The sequence below is a fragment of the Ambystoma mexicanum genome, chromosome 8 (genome assembly GCF_040938575.1).
Source record: "Ambystoma mexicanum isolate Mex_15411 chromosome 8, UKY_AmexF1_1, whole genome shotgun sequence".
NCBI lineage: Eukaryota > Metazoa > Chordata > Amphibia > Caudata > Ambystomatidae > Ambystoma > Ambystoma mexicanum.
In genome coordinates, this window is record NC_090929.1 from 83,187,054 (window position 1) to 83,208,348 (window position 21,295).

Below are 21,295 nucleotides of genomic sequence, written 5' to 3' on the forward strand. Positions count from 1 at the left end.
TGCCCGTGCTGACATGTCCTCACTTATTTATAATGGTGGGAGAAAAAACGAAGACTACATGTCCCGCCATGTAAAGGTCTGTCAACTAAAATGTCTAGACTGTATACAGGTAATACTGGTGATGTGTGGCCAGTGGGCTACAATGTGTGTGACTCAGACCCAGTAAGTAAAACTATGTGCCGAGGTGAGACTCACACCCAATTATCAATGCTTGAGGTGTCTTCTCGTTTGAGACTTATCATTACCTGCAATGGAACGGCTAAAAAACAGTGTTAAAGGGTGGGATATCATAATTCACACAATTGTCCTGAAATAAAGAAATGTCATTACAGTTGTCCTTAATTCTCCACAGCCCAGAATTGTAAAATTTAAGAAGCACACCAGTAGTCTTTTTCCAAACACAATAATCCGTCGAATTTGGCCTGTAAAACAATTTTGTTGTGAGTTAGGGAAAATATTTCATACATTAATACATTCAAGGCAAGGGTTATATATTGTACCAAATAAAGGGATTGGAGGTGGGTCAATGTGAGTAAAATGGGGCAGTGTGAGCGCAAGGGAGGAAGAGGGCAGACGGTTAACATGGGGGGGTGGAATGGCACACGTGGGTAGGTTGGCCTTTATGAAATAGTATTCAGAACTCATCACCCATACACCCTGTTAAATGTTTCCTTGGGCATTCCGGGAATTCGGGGAGTTCATGAACCTACTTTTGGCTATTGATAGGGTGCTTTGTTTCGACTATATTTTACACAAAAGGTGTTTTAGTTCACAATGGTTTGAAATCCTGTACTACGATGACTCAATCACTGTGGTTTTACACTTTTTCAACCATTGAAAAGACAGGTATCTAAACATTTTTATATAAAAAAATCAACCTTATAGATGCAAGACGATGAGTATTATTAGACATAACATAACAGGTGTATTTGTAAACGCTAATAACAGATGTTTATTGTTACCCAACTTAATGGTACTCATTGCCTGCAATGTTTACAGACCACCAATGTTTACAGGTTATATTACTTGATTTTGTGCAATTTATCTAATTTGGATTTTAAGACATTGCACGTATACCTTAAATTGTGAAGGATCAGTAGCTTAAATTAACAAAATCAGAGAATTGGGCTGGCAGGACACAATGACTACATCTTTTTAGATATGGTATAGCCACTTGTATTTACTTATGAACCCGAAGATTGTTAAAAGTTATGATCATTATTTGCTGTTGAAGTGTCATGATGCCTACCTCCAAGGAGCCCAGTCCGACCCAGCAACCCCAGAGGCAGGCATCATTTCTTAGGTGCCAGGCTCATAAAGCTAGACATGTGTTCAAGTGTTTTAATGTGCACTTACCTGATGCAGACCATGCTGCCACATCCAGGCCCTCTTGAGGCCTGAATGGAACTACTTTACCTGTGGGATTACTTTCCACCCGCATGTGGTCGGGGAAGGATACATACCTGATCGGAGGAAGGATACACTTTTGGAACTTCTTCCAAAGCTATTTAAACCACACCCGATCAGCAACTCACGCTTCGCGTTGTTCTGCTCCTCGCAGCTGGACGCTCACCGTGTCAGCTCCTGCATCTGGACTTCAGCCACGCCAGTCAGCATCCTGGGTCACCTGCAAAGGAAGACAAGAGACCTTACCAGCTAAATCTGCACCACAGAGACATCACCGACGATCCTGAAAGGGAAGACATTATTTTTAAAAGCATTTCGTTACGATCGCTGCAGCGCTGCATTTCACTCACCTTTCCTGGGTTCCTCCATCTTCAGCAGCGATCATCCGGATACACAGCCACTTCCCAGAGCCTAGAGAAAAATACAAGAATAAGAGGTGAGAGAAGGAAGGGAATAAGACTTACCTCATTTAATTTCGGGTCTTGCCGCTTCCAGGCATTTTCCGGACCCCGGCCCCTATGGGGAAAAAAGACAAAGACATTGAATGAGCATATGCAAAGACGGTTCCCGAGCGCTCATCCAGAACTAACCTGCCATTTACTGGAACTGGAACTGCACGTTTCACTTCAGGTCGGCGCCATATCTCCGGCATTTCGAACCCCGGCCCCTAAGGGGAAAAAAGACATAAGCATTAGCGCTTGCTGCAAAAAGACAATGAACATTATTATTAAGCTTGGACTTTTGAACTTGCAACTGAACTTTTACAGAGCCTTATTTGAATAGTCAAGCTTACCTGAACTCCCATTAATCCTCAATCCAGTGAAGTAACTGGGTTTCAACGCGCCCCTGCATCAGAAGCAGGATGGAGAGCTCATCCTTCCTGACCCTAAGGTGAGACTTCACGGGGAATCGTGGAAGGGTATCATGGAGGGTTGGAAGAGAGTGGGAGGCTTGAGCATAACTCAGTCAGTAGGTAATACTCCCTTTTCACGCACAGGGGAAAATTCCTGCAAGCCGGAGTAGCCAGAGTAGAGGGCCCTTCCTGTCCATCTTCAGAGTCCTGCGCTTCACCATTGAAGAAGCATCAGCACTCGAAGCCAGACCTGCGCCTCCGTGGGAATCAGGTGAGCGTTACAGAATGCGAAGCCTACCCACAATTTCCCACCCGGGCGCTATGGAGACTTCCGAGACTGACCAGCTGGCCCAGCTTTTGGGGGAATTACGGGCGGAGGTGCACTCAGCCCGCCAGGAGACTAACGCTCTCAAAAGAGAACTGATCTTATCCACGGAAAGAACAGATGACCTAGCCAAAAGGTTATTACAGGCCCAGGCAGGGCACACTCCTTTACCTAATTCCGGGGACATTTCCACATCAATGGGTTTGAGTAACCCGGTAAAAATTAATCTACCTGGACACATGCCTTTGGCCCCGCCTGAACGTTTTGCGGGGGATCCCAAGAAATATGCCGTCTTTATGAACCAATGACGTTTACACTTTCTATGCAGACCCGGAGCCTTCCCTAACGACCAGACCAAGGTAGCCTTTATACTATCTTACCTCAGTGGCAGTGCTGCCGATTGGTCTATTCCATTGGTAAATCAGGGTGATCCCATTCTCCAGAATTTTCAGGGCTTCCAGGCCAGCATGGAAAGATTGTTCGCTCGACACTCTCAAGGACAGGCCCTTGATAACGAACTGCTATCCTTACGACAAGGTAATCAGGATCTTCTGTCCTACATAGCCACCTTTAACAGACTGGTTGTGGAAACTGGATGGCCAGAAAGCAAAAGGATCACATTGTTTCATCGAGGCCTGTGCGGAGAGCTTAAGGATGTCCTAGCTCAGATAGTAAACCCATCCCAGGTCTGCGCAGACTACATTGACTTGGTGGTTCAACTTGATCACAGACTTCAAAATAGAAAAGCAGATCGGTTCAAGTATGAAAACTGAGCACCGATCAAAACCCACACTAACTCCAAGAGTACCGACGTATCTGAACCTATGCAAATCGGTGGTGTTAAAGGACCATTAACGCAGAAAGAACGAGAGAGAAGGCGGCAAATGCAACTCTGTCTGTATTGCGGGACTTCCGGTCACTTTCTTCGAAATTGTCCAGTTAAACCACTTAAGAAGGTGGTTGGAGCTACTGATAACGAATTAGTGACACCTGATTCGGGAAACGACCTAGCCGGGCAATCGTAGGGGTCCGCTTGCCGAGCTTGAAAACTAACTCTTTGACCTCGCATTTTGTCATGCCAATGGTGCTCGTGGACCCAAAACAGCCTCAGCAGTTGCATGCTATAAAAGCATACATCGACAGTGGAGCTATTGGAAATTACATAGACCGTGAATTGGCTTCCAGGATTAAGCTTCCTCTCCGCCCGAAAGTAACCCAAGATGTCATTACTACAGTAGATGGAACCGAAATAGCCTCAGGGCCTGTAACGCATTCCACTGTTGAAGTGACACTGGTGGGTCAGGATGGACATCGGGAAGCAATCGTGTTTGATGTGATCAAGGCCCCACAATTTCAAGTAATTCTTGGAATTCCTTGGTTAGAAACACATAATCCCAGAATTGACTGGCGAGCAAAGAAGAAGTTTTCCTGATTGTGAACCAACTTGTTATCCAAGAAATCTAGCTATGGGTCTAGCCTCAGCAACTTCCACCCCTGTACAGCTACCGTCAGAATACCAAGAATTCCAAGACGTTTTTCAGAAAGAACAGGCTAACACGTTACCTCCCCATTGGTCTTATGATTGCCAAATCGATCTGGTACCCAATGCTCAACTACCTTGTAGTAGGATTCATGCTCTTACGGAACCTGAGAACCTGCATTTGCGTCAGTATTTAGATCAGTACCTAGCCAATGGTTTTATTCGCCCGTCCAAGTCTCCTGTCTCTTCAGCTCTGTTCTTCGTGCCGAAAAAAGAAGGTGACCTTAGAACGTGTATAGACTATCGCGCCCTAAATCAAATAACGATTAAGAATCGTTATCCTCTGCCCTTGATCCCTGAGCTTATCGACCAGGTGAAAGACACTTGTGTGTACACCAAGTTAGATCTCCGAGGAGCTTATCACCTGGTGCGCATAAAAGAAGGCGACGAATGGAAGACTGCATTCCGCACCAAGTTTGGGCTCTTCGAATATCAAGTGATGCCCTTCGGTTTGTGCAATGCACCTGCCGCCTTTCAGTACTTTATGAATGATGTTCTTCGGGAACTTATCGATATCTGTGTCATTGTTTACATTGACGACATCCTGGTGTACTCTTCTTCAGAATCTGATCACAGAAAGCATGTTAGGGCAGTTCTTGAGAAACTGCGCCAGCACAGACTATTTGCAAAACTCAAAAAATGCGTTTTCATACCACAGAAGTTGAGTTTCTCTGATTCATCCTGACACCTCAAGGAGTCCGAATGGACTCGCGAAAGGTGGACGCCATCCTCAAATGGCCTTCTCCAAGCTCGGTGAAGGGAGTTCAGAGCATGCTCGGCTTTGCCAATTTCTATCGAAGATTCATCCCGGAATTTTCCCGAACAGTCCAACCCATCACCGCTCTCCTAAAGAAAAACAAACGCTTCGAATGGACTCTTGAGGCCGAACAAGCCTTCCAGGACCTGAAAACCAAATTCACCTCTGCACCTGTATTGAAGCACCCGCACCCAGATCTCCCATACATAGTGGAAACCGATGCATCCAGTTCGGCCATGGGAGCTGTCCTGTCGCAAAGAGACCCAAAAACTAACCAACTACACCCAGTGGCCTTTTGGTCCAGAAAGTTTTCTCCTCCTGAAATCAACTACGCAATTACTGATAGAGTTACTGGCCATCAAATCTGCTTTCAAGGCTTGGCATCACTACCTTCTCGGGGCAAGACACACCATCACCGTAATTACGGACCACAGAAACTTACAGTATTTAAAAACGGCCAAAGCTCAATCTTCACGACAACTCCGCTGGGCTCTATTCTTTGCGGAATTTGATTTTGTAATTACCTATCGCCCTGGCTGCAAGATGGAAAAGCGGACGCCTTATCCCGGATTGGCATGGAAGAACCTAATTCGAGCTTAGAACCTGTGCCCATCATACCTGAGCAAAGAATCTTAGGCTTAACCTCATTGCACACTATTGAGGACATCCAAACGCAAGTAAAACAACTTCTAGACTCTTCAACCTTACTGGAATGGAGTCAGAAGGGTCCTCATTACACAGTTAAGGATGACTTACCCTACTTCCAGGAGCGGTTGTTTCTGCCAAGTAAAGAATCGCAAGAACTTATTATTGCCCATCTTCATGAATCTTTAATGGAAGGACATCCTGGTATTGCTAAAACGGAGGAAAAAATTAAACGTCACTTCTGGTGGCCTTCTTGGAGAAAAGACATAAAGGGCCTCATTACGACCCTTGCGGAAATGGAAAAATGATGGCGGAAATGCAATACCGCCATCGAACACCGCTCGTTGCGATCATGACCCGTCACCGTAAAGTACGATGCCATTAGCGACACCGCAGTGAACGGCAACGCTAACTGCACCAAGTACGCGCACGCGCGCCTTGCAAAACCGGAATCACCGCCATGGCGCAACGGTACGCGAATTCTGACCCTAGCGGACATGTACTGAACGCCATCAAGCACGTCGTAAAGTACCATTCCGCCATGGCGAGAAATACGGCATCGTGAACCAACCGTAAATGGCCCACTGAGTGCCTGTACTCCACTCCCTGGCCACATTGCACAACTCCTGGCAGGCGCAATGTACTCACACTATGCAACCAGTGAAATCTACAATTCACCCATGCATGCCAACGTAGAAAAGCATGCAGGGGCTCAAAGCGCCCCGTGAGTGGGCATCCATGTACGGCATGTCACCATAGCCGTACTGACGCAGCACAGGCATGTGAAGGTACAATACATCAAAATGAAAATCAAGAACACATGACACAAAACAACAGTAGTCCCCCATCGCTTGCCACCAGCGCAAGGCAACATCCAAAACAGCATCCTGAGGGGGATTGCACCAGCCCTGTACTCTTGCCAGTAAACAAACCAACCATCAGCAGAAGCATGTACCACACAAGTTGGCAGAGTGACTGAGCAGCCAGGCTCATCCCAAGAGGGGCCGATGGGAGCTGCAGGGCACAGATGGCATCAATACAGAAGCTATTCCAATGGACATGACCCCAGTCCCCCTCCAACAAACGCACGCAAACACAGTCACCTGTGACCAGCCACATTCTGAACATCCCATCATTCCACCAATCGACCTGGCTGACAGGCACCAGTCGGCCAAAAGCCAATCCCCCGCCCCTGAACAGCACATCATGTAAACAGTCACAATGGCAGCCCCTATCCGTGACCATACTGTGCTACGTAGGCAAACGCGGCCAGTACTGTACCACACAACTCAACTCAGAAGGCGGAACACAATGCAGATCATCTCGCAATACATACCGCCACAAAGCGAAAATCGCCACATCACCTGCAAAGAACAACGCAACACGACAAATATCGGAATACAATTTAAATGCACATCCAAATGACAAAGGCCCCACAGCAATTTGCAAAATAACACCAAAACAACCATCATCACCGAGGGCTGCATCTGCAATAATTGACCAGCTTCCACTTGTGTGACGCCCTGTACCATCATGGCACACAGGGCCTACATCAACGTTCCAAAAGGCAACATGGAAGCGGCAAGAACCGCAGGTCCGTCCCATGAGGCAGGCACTAGTCGAGCTGAAAGGCCGAAATGTTGCACCTAGCCACCAGTACAGCGTAAGGGCATGTGGCCCATTGGCGATCGTCCCATAAGATCGAAATGGTGCTCCACTGATTCACCCGAAGCTGCAGGAGTCGAGAGTAAAAACCATCTGGAGGAGTGGCGTAGAGATGGCATCTGCAATAGGGCAGGAGATACCTGTCACCCAAAAGAAACACAAATTAACCGATTGCATTACGGGACTCATGATGCATTACAATCTTCATTCAACACACCAAATCCACACCCATATGCATGCTAGCCCACTCCAAAGGAATATACACACCCCTAAATCAGTATCGAATCATAACGAAATCAATCGAGCTAAATACACCATTGGCAACGTCGGTTACTGTGCATGCGTCCGTCAAGATAGAACCCATGACATGGGATTAGTAACGTGCCTAGACACAAGTGTATGAAGGCGCGTCGAGACAGGGAGGATCCGACAAGGGCAGATAGACGTATGTCCCACTATGGCAGCCTTGCATCACATAGCGCAGGGGAAGGGGAGTGATTCAAAAAACCCATGTACATGGCAGACCCTAAACGGAATCATCAGTCCATGCATCCATTCATCATTCCCTCATCCCGCAATGAAAACGCATGAATATTCACTCACATTATATGTGAAACTTCCATCGCGTCTGTGCGTAATGCAGTCCGCAAAAACCACTGTGCCCCTGGCCGGATCTGTAGTGTTGTGAAGCAAGATGGATTTGGGAACGTCCTGCCTTATCGTCCACTACGCTATTGCGCATCCCATTCAATTCATATCATTCATTGCCTGCTCGTTATGGGCCATGTCCCAAGGACATTCTACAATAGAACGTTACATTTCCAGCCAGACCTGTGGGCGTATCCTCGCCGCTACTTCAAAACCAAAAATGCTGGCCTTCGAATTCCTCACTTGCAACATTACGTCGAAAAGGCTTCTGTGAACGCTTGCATTCACAATTACATCAATGTAGTGCGGCTGTGTGTCATGATGCTAACTGGCTGCAATCACAAATGGGACGCCACGCCCGTCGGTGAAGTACGTTACTGTGCTGCATGAGGGTCGGCCATCGATCGAGCCCTACATACCACTGACTCTTCACAGGTATGTAAGCGGCTGCAATCATAGCATGTGTAACAATGGGAGCATACCATGAAAATCAGTCAAAGTACATCACACTGCCATCGGGATTTGATACATGATTCCAATCCCAAGATGCCATGCGGCCAAATGCAGCCTTACGTGCGGGACGTGCTCGGCCAGAAGGGATAGCATCTGCCACAGAATCATTCAATCAGCACAGGTGGAGGCCATACAGGCCGACAGCACATATATAGCAGACCCAAACCCCTCCCACAACCACTCCCACTCCAAAATGCTACCGGCAGGACTAGCGATGTTGGGCCTGGGGGACCAGATAGCACTGCAAGTGCTACAACTACAAGAAGACGACGAACAACAACAGGTACAACAACCGGGCGCACAGGGGAGACAGAGGAGAAGGAGGAGGAGGAGGGCAAGGCAGGGTCAGCAAGGCCCACAAGCACTGCCACTACCACCACGCAGGCGGCCCGCAATCCCACGCCTCCGAGCCGATCCGTTCAACCTCACTGCTGAGCAGATCCACACCCTCTACCGTTTGGACCGGGACACCATAATCGCCATTGTGGACATGACACATGCTGACCTCGTGAGCATGATAGATAGCCCAACCGCCATCCCACCCCTACTGAAGGTGGTGTCTGCACTCCACTTCCTGGCCACAGGCACCTACCAGCACACAGTGGGACAGTTGCATGGCATTTCACAGCCACTGTTCTCACGGACACTCTTCCAAGTGCACGATGCCCTCCTGAAGCACGCCGACGACCACATCACACTACCACGCACGTACCAGGAGATTACCAACGCAAAAGTGGGATTCCATGCACTTGGCGGCATCCCGGGTTGCATTGGTGCCATCGACTGCACCCATGTTGAATTGGTTGTCCCACATGCCATGGAGGTCCAGTACCGCAACCGGAAACAATTTCATTCAATCAATGTGCAAATGGTGTGTGACTCCAACAAGATATTTACGCATTGTTGTGCCAGATTTCCAGGATCTACCCATGATTCTATGGTCCTGAGGAACACAAGAATACCACGCTACATGGAGCGACACGCAGGGCACAGATCCTGGCTACTCGGTGAGTCTCATTCCATGCATGACATCGTGGCCCATTTGATGCGTCAATGACCTTGCAGGAGGGGGGGGGGCTACTTAGCACTATCATTCCACTGACACCCTTTATTCGTCTCATACAGGTGATGCCGGGTATCCACTGAAGAGATGGCTCCTTACACCAATCCGGAACCCACAGAACGAGCATGAGGAGGACTACAACCATGCCCACTCACGTACCCGTGTGGTCATTGAACAGGCATTCGGCCTACTGAAGGCTCGTTTCCGCAGCCTCAGCAGGTCTGGCGGGGCACTCATGTACAGCCATGAGAAGGTTTCTAAGATGGTCATGGCATGTGTCATGCTGCACAACATGTGCATACGTAGGAATGTGCCCATGCCCCCTGACGCTGTACTGCATGCACCTGAAGATGATGATGATGATGAGGGTGGGGATGTGGAGGCACCTCAAGGAGTCCATGAGGCACAGGATGCACGTGCAATCCGACAGAGCATCATAGATGCATGCTTCTAGCAACCACGCATGGTGCCTATTACACGGAAAGGGGACCTGTGGCACTGTGTGTGTGTAGTACAGGCACATTGTGGACTGTACGCCTATGAAGGCCTCGTACGCAAATATCAATGTCCACACATGTCATTGGATGATTATGAGATGCTGTATTGTTAATGTGATTTGATTTATACACCCTATGGACCCGCCACCCAGTGAAGCCCAACACACCCCCTCCACCCTACTACCTCCCCCCCCAACACCAGTGTCCAAATATGCATGCTGTCCGTGGTTGGACGCTATTGCAAGCCCCCTCTACGGGTATCAGGGGCACCCCTGCCCGTGGAGCGCAGGTTCCTGCCAGATCTGCGTTGGGGGCTGCCCTGGACGGAACTTGCCACGGATGATGTCTCTGCCTGCTCGCGTCCATGCATGTCTCTGAGGGTTTGTGAGAGCTCCGAGAGCACACGGCGCACAGCAGCAAGTTCAGCACAAACGTCTTTGGACGTCGCATGCAGTTCCCCCCTCAGGCTCTCGGTGCTTTTCTCCATTTGTGCTCTCAGGCTCTCGGTGCTTTTCTCCATTTGTGCTCTCAGGCTCTCGGTGCTTTTCTCCATTTGTGCTCTCAGGCTCTCGGTGCTTCTCTCCATTTCTCCCCTGAGGCTCTCACTACTTTTCTCTATTTGTGCCCTGAGTGTCTCGGTGGATGTTTCCATGGCTGCCCTGGAACCCCCGCATTCATTTGCATGGTCCTTGAGTAGCGTGGACACTTCCTGCTGTTGCTCGATCAGCAGGTCGAGGGACTGTTGCCTCTGCTGGGCCATGGACATTTGCGGTGGTGTGACAGGGGGGCTGCTCAACACATGTTGCCTTGGCACAGGACTTGTGGGGGTTGGCCAGTCGTCGTCTTCAGGGTGCCCCTGCGTGGTTTCGTCATGGTGTAGGGGATGGAACATGCAGGGGGATTGGGAAAGGTCATGGATGGTACCTACGTCGCCAGCACTGTTTTCCGTGTCGGAGCATGCTGGCATGACAGCTGTGTCACCTATGGTGCTGCTACCACCAGAGGCAGTGCCATCAGATACGTTCTTTGGGGGGACCTGTGGTGCTGGGGTTGTGGACTTGCTGGCTGCTGGGGTGCCTGTTGCAGTCCCCTCCAGTGTGCTGCCACTTGATTCCTGCTGCTGCCGTGTCTTGATCCTTGCACCTGAGGTGGAGGCTCTTGGGACGTTGGTCCTGGCCCTCTTTGCAGGCGTGCTGGTAGGGGTGTCCTGCAGCTCGTCGTTGGTATCGGACCCTGTGGTGGAGTAAAGAGGGGCGAGCGTTAGTTATGGGTCTGTCGGATTTGGAATGGCAACGTATCAAATGCATTGGGGTGGTACATGAGGCTGATTTGGGACTGGGCCTTGGAGGTGGTCTCATTTTCGTGTGGATTGAGGATGCATTCATTTGGCTGCCTGCAGTTAGGGGGTGCATGCTGCACATGTAGGGGTTGTTTATGGCATCTTGATTGATTTGTTTATTCATTCTGACTTTTAGAGGGCGCTGTCAGGGCAAAGTATGTATTGCACTATGGGGTCACATGGTACTGCACATGTTCGTGGTTTGTGGATTTCGCATTGTTTCTCTTGGCCAACCTACCTGATTCTCCGGATGTCGGCACTCCTTTCTCCATCCCTCCGACTCCCTCTATGCTCTCCATTCCTATGGTGGAGGCGCAGATATCCTCCCAGGGGGTCAACTTGATGGGCGACTCTGAACCCCCCCCGGTAGCTGTGGCGATGTTCCTGTTCGCAGAAAGTATGCTGCGTACGCGGATCCGCAGGTCGTCCCACCGCTTGCGACATTGCTGTGGCGTGCGGGGTGTTGTCCCCACCGCACTTACGCGCTGTGCCACCAGGGCCCATATGGCCTTCTTGTTGGCAAGGGCCGTCCTGGTCATTTGACTGGAGAAGACGACGGCGGCATTTTCCTGGAGGGTCTCGGTGAGCACGGTCAGTTCCTCTCGGGAGAAGTGTACCTGCCGCTTGCGGTCACACGCTTTCTTGGCTACCTTTCCCATATTTATTTTTTTAACTGGGGTTGCTAACGGGTTGGGATGTGTGTCAGGGTCGGATTTTTAATGGTTGTGTTGGGATTCGGTTTTTATAGTTGTGCGGCGTGCTGTTTCCCGTTCCGGCCACATGCTTTTACTTCCGTTTCCGTATATTTACGGTGGCCGTAATTTGCGGTGCCCGCTCGTTACGGTGACCGCTCATTACGGTGACCGCTAAGATGGGTGGCGGTATTGCACCTGGTGCAGCGTACGGCGGCGGTAAGGGCCGTTTTGGGGTCATTTCCGCCATCGCAGCCTTTCGGATTCCGCCATGGCGTAATGCTCGTGCCCGATGGGTCGTGATTAGCCGCACTTTGCTCCTTCGTGCAATGGCGGAAACGCTATTTACGCTGTTGCGGTCCGGTCAGTCACTTTCCGCCAGGGTCGTAATGAGGGCCAAAGTCTTTTGTTCTGTCTTGCGGAATTTGCGCCCAAAACAAGGCTCAAAAGAAAAGGCCAGCCGGCCTACTTCAACCCTTGGATATTCCACCGGCGCCATGGCACACCCTGTCAATGGACTTTATAACCGACCTGCCTCCTTGTGCTGGTTACAACACAATCCTTGTAATTGTGGACCTATTCACCAAAATGGCCCACTTTATCCCTTTAAAGGGTTGTCATGATGCCTACCTCTAAGGAGCCATGCCGGGCCCAGCAACCCCAGAGGCAGACATCATTTTCCCCAGGGAAGTCTCAGCGGGCCCAAGTCGGGGCCCTTTGGACTCAGTCCTGGCGCCTTAGGCGCCAGGCTCATAGCGGACCCCAGTCCTGGCGCCTTAGGCGCCAGGCTCATAGAAGAGGATATGTGTTTAAGTGCTTGGGTGCACACTTACCTGATGCAGACCTTGCTGCTTCATCCAGGCCCTCTTGAGGCCTGAATGGGACTACTTAACCTGTAGGACTACTTCACCACCCGGGTGTGGTCGGGGAAGGATACATACCTGTTTGGTGGAAGGATACATACCAGGAACTTCTTCCAAGGCTATTTAAACCCCACCCGAACAGCCACACATGCTTCGCGTTGTTCTGCACCTAGCAGCTGGACGCTCACCGTGTCAGCTCCTGCATCCTGACTTCAGCCACGCCTGCCAGCACCCTGGAACACCTGCAAGGGGAGAAAGGAAGAGAATAGGAGAAGAAAAGCCCTTACCTGCTAAATCTGCATCCCGGAGTCATTTCTCCAACGGCCCTGAAAAGGAAGACATCATTTTAAAGGCATTTCGTTTCGATCGCTGCAGCGCTGCATTTTACTCACCTTTGCAAGGCGCTTCCATCTTCAGCAGCGATCTTCCGGATTCAGCTACGCCCCGGCGCCTAGAGGAAAAGAGACAAGAACAAAGGTGAGAGGGAGAAAAGGAATAAGGAAAGCTCAGTTTCCTTTTAAGTCTTACCTGTTGGATTATTCCCACTGCATTTCGGGTCCTGCCGCTTCCTGGCATCTCCGGACCCCGGCCCCTATGGGGAAAAAAGACAAAGACATTGAATGAGCGAATGCAAAGACATTACCTGAGCGCTCTTCCAGAACTGTTTCACTTCGGGTCGGCGCCATATCTCCGGCACTCCGAACCCCGGCCCCTAAGGGGAAAAAGACATAAGCATTAGCGCTTGCTGCAATTAGACAACGAACATTATTATTAAGCTTGAACTTTTGAACAGAACTTTTACAGCGCCTTACCTGAACAGTCAATCTTACCTGAACTCCCATCAATCCTCAATCCAGTGAAGTAACTGGGTTTCAACGCGCCCCTGCATCAGAAGCAGGATGGAGAGCTCATCCTTCCAAACCCTAAGGTGAGGCTTCACGGGGAATCGTGGAGGAGGTATCGTGGAGGGTTGGAAGGGAGTGGGAGGCTTGAGCATTGTTCCACAGTTGGTAATACTCCCTTTTCACGTACAGGAGGGTATCCAACGAGCCAGGGAAGCCAGAATAGAGGGGCCCTTCCTGTCCATCTTCAGAGTTCTGCGCCTTCGACGCCGCGCCTCCGTGGGAACCAGGTGAGCGTTACAGAACGCGAAGCCTTACCACAATTTCCCACCTGGGCGCTATGGAGACTTCCGAGACAGATCAGCTGGCCCATCTTTTAGGGGAATTACGGGCAAAAGTGCACTCAGCCCGCCAGGAGACTAATGCTCTCAGAAGGGAACTAATCCTATCCAAGGAAAGAACTGATGATCTGGCCAAAAGGTTATTGCAGGGCCAGGCAGAGCACACTCCTTTACCTGTTTCCGGAGATATTTCTACAACAATGGGTTTGAAAAACCCGGTACAAATCAATCTACCTGGACACATGCCTTTGGCCCCGCCGGAACGTTTTGCGGGGGATCCCAAGAAATATGCCGTTTTTATGAACCAATGCCGTTTACACTTTTTATGCAGGCCCGGGGCCTTCCCCAACGACCAGACCAAAGTAGCCTTTGTATTATCTTACCTCAGTGGCTGTGCTGCCGATTGGTCTATTCCATTGGTAAATCAGGATGATCCCATTCTCCGGGATTTCCACGGCTTCCAGGCCAGCATGGAGAGATTGTTCGCTCGACACTCGCAGGGACAGGCCCTTGACAACAAACTGCTATCCTTACGACAAGGTAATCAGGATCTTTTGTCCTATATCGCCACCTTTAATAGACTAGTTGTGGAAACCGGATGGCCTGAAAACAAAAGGATCACATTGTTTCATCGAGGCCTGCGCGGAGAGCTTAAAGATGTTATAGCTCAGATAGTAGATCCACCCCAGGCCTGCGCAGACTACATAGACTTAGTGGTTCAACTTGATCACAGACTTCAAAATAGAAAAGCAGATCGGCTCAAGTATGAAACCAGAGTACCTATCAAGACCCACGTTAACTCCAAGAGTACTGACGTTTCCGAACTTATGCAAATTGGCAGTGTTAAAGGACCATTAACGCAGAAGGAACGAGAGAGAAGGCGACAAATGCAACTTTATCTGTATTGCGGAACTTCCGGTCACTTTCTTCAAAGTTGTCCAGTTAAACCACCCAAGAAGGTGGTTGGAGCCACTGATAACGAGTTATTGACACCTGGTTCGAGAAACGACCTAGCACGACAAGCGTAGGGGTCCGCTTGCCGAGCTTGAAAACAAACTCTTTGACCTCGCATTTTGTCATGCCAATGGTGCTTGTGAACCCAAAACAGCCTCAGCAGTTGCATGCTATAAAAGCATACATAGACAGTGGAGCTATTGGAAATTACATAGACCGTGAATTGGCTTCCAGGATTAAGCTTCCTCTCCGCCCGAAAGTAACCCAAGATGTAATTACTACAGTTGATGGAACCGAAATAGCCTCAGGGCCTGTAACGCATTCCACAGTTGAAATCACTCTGGTGGGTCAGGACGGACATCGGAAAGCAATCGTGTTTGATGTGATCAAGGCCCCACAATTTCAAGTACTTCTTGGAATCCCTTGGTTAGAAACACATAATCCGAGAATAGACTGGCGAGCAAGAAGATAACTTTTCCTGATTGTGAACCAACCTGTTACCCAAGGAATCCAGCTATGGGTCTAGCCTCTGTAACTTCCACCCCTGTACAGCTACCATCTGAATACCAAGAATTCCAAGACGTTTTTCAGAAAGAGCAGGCTAACACCTTACCTCCCCATCGATCTTACGATTGCCAAATCGACTTGGTACCCAATGCACAACTACCTTGTAGTAGGATTTATGCTCTTACTGAACCTGAGAACCTGCATTTGCGCCAGTATTTGGATCAATACCTGGCCAATGGTTTCATTCGCCCATCAAAGTCACCAGTCTCTTCTGCTTTGTTCTTCGTACCTAAAAAGGAAGGAGACCTTAGGGCCTGTATTGACTACCGCACCCTAAATCAGATAACGATTAAGAATCGTTACCCTTTGCCCCTGATACCTGAGCTTATCACCCAAGTAAAAGATGCTCGTGTGTACACCAAGCTAGATCTCCGAGGAGCTTACCACCTGGTACGTATAAAAGAGGGCGACGAGTGGAAGACTGCATTCCGCACCAAATTTGGGCTCTTCGAATATCAAGTAATGCCCTTCGGTTTGTGCAACGCACCTGCCGCCTTTCAGTACTTCATGAATGATGTTCTTCGGGAACTTATCGATGTTTGTGTCATCGTTTATATTGACGACATCCTGGTGTATTCCTCCTCAGAATCTGATCACAGAAACCATGTTAGGGCAGTTCTTGAGAAATTGCGCCAGCACAAATTATTTGCCAAGCTCGATAAATGCGTTTTTCATACCACAGAAGTGGAGTTTCTCGGATTCATCCTGACACCTCAAGGAATCCGAATCGACTCGCGGAAAGTGGACGCCATTCTCAAATGGCCATCTCCTAGCTCTGTGAAGGGAGTGCAAAGCATGCTTGGCTTTGCCAATTTCTATCGAAGGTTCATCCCGGAAATTTTCTCGAACTGTTCAACCCATCACAGCTCTCCTAAAGAAAAACAAACGCTTTGAATGGACTCTTGAGGCTGAACAAGCCTTTCAGGACCTGAAAACCAAATTCACCTCTGCACCTGTATTGAAGCACCCGCGCCCAGATCTCCCTTACATCGTGGAAACCGATGCATCCAGTTCGGCCATGGGAGCTGTCCTGTCGCAAAGAGACCCAGAAACTAACCAACTACACCCTGTAGCCTTTTGGTCCAGAAAATTCTCTCCACCTGAACTCAATTACGCAATTACCGACAAAGAACTACTGGCTATTAAATCAGCTTTCAAGGCTTGGCGTCACTATCTTCTCGGTGCAAGACACACCATCACCGTAATTACGGACCACAGAAATTTTCAGTATTTAAAGACGGCCAAAGCTCAATCTTCGCGACAACTCCGATGGGCTTTATTCTTTGCGGAATTTGATTTTGTAATTACCTATCGCCCTGGCTGCAAGAATGGTAAGGCAGATGCCTTATCCCGGATAGGCATGGAAGAACCCAATTCGAGTTTAGAACCTGTGCCAATCATACCGGAACAAAGAATTCTGGGCTTGACTTCATTGCAAACCATTGAGGACATCCAAGCTCAAGTAAAACAGCTTTTTGACTCTTCTGCCTTACTGGAATGGAGTCAAAAGGGTCCTCACTACACCGTTAAGGATGATTTACCCTACTTCCAAGAGCGGTTATTTCTGCCAAGTAAAGAATTGCAGGAACTTGTCATTACCCGTCATCATGAATCATTAATGGAAGGACACCCCGGTATCGCGAAAACAGAAGAAAAGATCAAACGCCACTTCTGGTGGCCTTCTTGGAGAAAAGACATAAAGTCATTTGTGTTGTCTTGCGGAATCTGTGCCCAAAATAAGAGTCAAAAGAAAAGGCCAGCCGGCCTACTTCAACCTTTGGACATTCCACCAGCACCTTGGCACACCTTGTCAATGGACTTTATAACTGACCTGCCTCCTTGTGGTGGTTACAACACGATTCTCGTAATAGTGGATCTATTCTCCAAAATGGCCCATTTTATCCCTTTAAAAGGATTGCCGTCAGCTTCCACCTTGGCCAAGGAATTTATGGAAAATATAGTGCGGTTACATGGTTTCCCTTCCATATTAGTCTCAGACCGTGGAAGTCAATTTATCTCCCACTTTTGGAAGAAATGTTGCCAACTAGCACAAATAGACGTGCGGTTATCCACCAGCCACCACCCCCAGACCGACGGACAAACCGAGAGAACCAATCAGACTCTCGAGCAATATCTGCGGTGCATGTTACACCAATCCGAGTTGAATTGGAAGGACATCCTTTGGATTGCAGAATATGCATACAGCAATTCAGTGCATTCTGGAACCGGACAGACTCCTTTTTATACCCTGTATGGTCACCATCCTCGGACCTCTGACCTAGATCCACCTCTGACCCTGGAGATGCCTGCAGTAAATCACCTACATTCCACAATAACCCAAGCCTTCAAAGAAGCTACAACCCACTTACAGCAAGCCAAGAAAAAGTATAAAGAAAACGCTGATTTGCACCGAAGTAAAACTCCTCCTTACCAAGTAGGAGATCAGGTATGGCTAGCAACTAAACATCTACCCCTCAAGGGTCAGCGAACTTTTAATCCCAGATTCATTGGGCCTTACCCCATCAAAGCTATTATCAACCCAGTGGCCTTTAAACTCGATTTACCATCCAACATGCGGATTCATCCCGTTTTTCACGCATCTCTTCTAAAACCAGTACAACCTGGAACCAGACTGTCTGAGCCCCCAGGCCCTGTCCAAATTGATGGAGAATTAGAATTCGAAGTGAAAGAAATTTTAGATTCCAAGATAGTTAAGTCGAAACTCTTCTATCTTGTTGATTGGAAAGGATATGGACCTCAGGAAAGATCTTGGGAACCCAGTAACTATGTTCACGCACCACGATTAATTCAAAGATTCCATCGAAGATTCCCGCACAAACCAAAACCCCCGGAGGAAAAGACCTTGGGAGGGGCCTTGAGGGGGGGTACTGTCATGATGCCTACCTCTAAGGAGCCTGGCCGGGCCTAGCAACCCCAGAGGCAGACATCATTTTCCCCAGGGAAGTCTCAGCGGGCCCAAGTCGGGGCCCTTTGGACTCAGTCCTGGCGCCTTAGGCGCCAGGCTCATAGCGGACCCCAGTCCTGGCGCCTTAGGTGCCAGGCTCATAGAAGAGGATATGTGTTTAAGTGCTTGGGTGCACACTTACCTGATGCAGACCTTGCTGCTTCATCCAGGCCCTCTTGAGGCCTGAATGGGACTACTTAACCTGTAGGACTACTTCACCACCCGGGTGTGGTCGGGGAAGGATACATACCTGATTGGTGGAAGGATACATACCAGGAACTTCTTCCAAGGCTATTTAAACCCCACCCGAACAGCCACACATGCTTCGCGTTGTTCTGCACCTAGCAGCTGGACGCTCACCGTGTCAGCTCCTGCATCCTGACTTCAGCCACGCCTGCCAGCACCCTGGAACACCTGCAAGGGGAGAAAGGAAGAGAATAGGAGAAGAAAAGCACTTACCTGCTAAATCTGCATCCCGGAGTCATTTCTCCAACAGCCCTGAAAAGGAAGACATCATTTTAAAGGCATTTCGTTTTGATCGCTGCAGCGCTGCATTTTACTCACCTTTGCAAGGCGCTTCCATCTTCAGCAGCGATCTTCCGGATTCAGCTACGCCCCGGCGCCTAGAGGAAAAGAGACAAGAACAAAGGTGAGAGGGAGAAAAGGAATAAAGAAAGCTCAGTTTCCTTTTAAGTCTTACCTGTTGGATTATTCCCACTGCATTTCGGGTCCTGCCGCTTCCTGGCATCTCCGGACCCCGGCCCCTATGGGGAAAAAAGACAAAGACATTGAATGAGCGAATGCAAAGACATTACCTGAGCGCTCTTCCAGAACTGTTTCACTTCGGGTCGGCGCCATATCTCCGGCACTCCGAACCCCGGCCCCTAAGGGGAAAAAGACATAAGCATTAGCGCTTGCTGCAATTAGACAACGAACATTATTATTAAGCTTGAACTTTTGAACAGAACTTTTACAGCGCCTTACCTGAACAGTCAAGCTTACCTGAACTCCCATCAATCCTCAATCCAGTTGAAGTGGGTTTCAACGCGCCCCTGCATCAGAAGCAGGATGGAGAGCTCATCCTTCCAAACCCTAAGGTGAGGCTTCACGGGGAATCGTGGAGGAGGTATCGTGGAGGGTTGGAAGGGAGTGGGAGGCTTGAGCATTGTTCCACAGTTGGTAATACTCCCTTTTCACGTACAGGAGGGTATCCAACGAGCCAGGGAAGCCAGAATAGAGGGGCCCTTCCTGTCCATCTTCAGAGTTCTGCGCCTTCGACGCCGCGCCTCCGTGGGAACCAGGTGAGCGTTACAGGGTTTGCCTTTTGCTTCCACCTTGGCCAAGGAATTTCTGGAGAATGTAGTTCGCATACATGGTTTCCCTTCCATATTAGTCTCGGATCGTGGAAGTCAATTTATCTCCCATTTTTGAAGAAGTGTTGCCAACTAGCACAAATAGATGTGCGGTTATCCACCAGCCACCACCCCCAGACCGACGGACAAACCGAGAGAACCAATCAGACTCTCGAGCAATATCTTCGGTGCATGTTACACCAATCCGAGTTAAATTGGAAAGACATCCTTTGGATCGCAGAATATGCATACAACAATTCAGTGCATTCTGGAACCGGACAAACCCCCTTTTATACTTTATATGGTCACCATCCTCGGACCTCTGACCTAGAACCACCTCTGACCCTGGAAATGCCCGCAGTAAATCATCTGCATTCCACAATAACCCGAGCCTTCAAAGAAGCTGCAACTCATTTACAGCAAGCCAAGAAAAAGTATAAAGAAAACGCAGATTTGCACCGGAGTAAAACTCCGCCTTACCAAGTAGGAGACCAGGTATGGCTAGCAACTAAACACTTATCCCTCAAGGGCCCGCGAACCTTCAATCCCAGATTCATAGGACCTTAGCCCATCAAGGCTATAATCAACCCAGTGGCCTTAAAACTGGATCTACCGTCCAACATGCGTATACATCCAGTTTTTCATGCATCAATTTTGAAGCCCGTACAACCAGGAACCCGATTGTCCAAGCCTCCAGATCCAGTTCAAATTGAAGGGGAATTAGAATTCGAAGTTAAAGACATTTTAGACTCCAAGGTAGTAAAGTCGAAACTCTTCTATCTTGTTGACTGGAAGGGATATGGACCTCAGGAGAGATCGTGGGAGCCTAGTAACCATGTCCACGCACCTCGATTAGTACAAAGGTTTCACCGGAGATTTCCAAACAAGCCAAAACCCCCGGAGGGAAGAACCTTGGGAGGGGCCTTGAGGGGGGGTACTGTCATGATGCCTACCTCCAAGGAGCCAGGTCCGACCCAGCAACCCCAGAGGCAGGCATCATTTCCCCCAGGGGAGTGCCAGCGGGCCCAAGCTGGGGCCCTTTGGACGCAGTCCTGGCGCCTTAGGCGCCAGGCTCATGTTGGACCCCTGTCCTGGCGCCTTAGGTATATATTAAAAATATCATTTTTAATATATTAATCTTTTGTTAAGCACAGGTAATACAAAAATTATTAAAACACATATACACAACACAGTCATATACAAAGTAAAAACACTACCACCTCACAGTATCGCAACTAGTATGCTGAAATATTCAACCAGCATACCACACTATTGGCAACTCAATAAATCTCATTTTCCATTGTGTGACAAAGCCCAACTTATATAAGTTTCAGTCCTCTGTGTTCGATGTAACCGGACATTCATCAGGGGCAGAAGTAGTCCTGTGCTTTAGGTAGAATTTTCCTATTCATACACCAATTGCTATCTCTCCCTCGGGCTATTCCAAGAGTCCTCCCATCCGCAGTC

General features: G+C 49.0%; 1 protein-coding gene across 1 annotated transcript in view; it reads left to right on the forward strand.

The window, feature by feature from the left end:
- STKLD1 (serine/threonine kinase like domain containing 1) overlaps positions 1-21,295 on the forward strand; it is a 595,840-nt gene that overhangs the window by 127,350 nt on the left and 447,195 nt on the right. The gene's annotated exons all lie outside the window — the stretch shown is intronic.